Here is a 426-nt window from a genome sequence, read left to right on the forward strand (position 1 = left end):
GGGGTGAGACAGCTATTGCTTGAGCTAAAATAGGCACCAAGAGAACTGATTGTTTTATCGCTTAAGCAAGACAGCTCTCGCTTAAGCCACAAATGCCTCAAAAATGGATGTGCCCTCGCTTGAGCGAGAGGGCTCCATACAGACATGGCTTCTTTTTAAGTCGTCTGAACGATAACTCTCATATATACGAGAGCCTAATGGCATGTTTGCCATCAAGAAGTTGTAGAGGTAAATAACTATATGAAATTCTTGAAAGTAATAAAAGTAAGGAATTGCTTTGTTAAAGGCGAGGCCCGAGGGTGTGATATTATCCCCACACAGCGAGATCGTTTTACCATAAGAGGCTTGGCTAGCAGAGTCGTCTAGGATGATTCAACGATGGTTCATAGTGGTGCTGAGAAGTATTATGTTGTGCCCATGCAGCGA

This window comes from Lupinus angustifolius, chromosome LG04, assembly GCF_001865875.1.
Source record: "Lupinus angustifolius cultivar Tanjil chromosome LG04, LupAngTanjil_v1.0, whole genome shotgun sequence".
In the NCBI taxonomy this organism is placed as follows: Eukaryota; Viridiplantae; Streptophyta; class Magnoliopsida; order Fabales; family Fabaceae; genus Lupinus; species Lupinus angustifolius.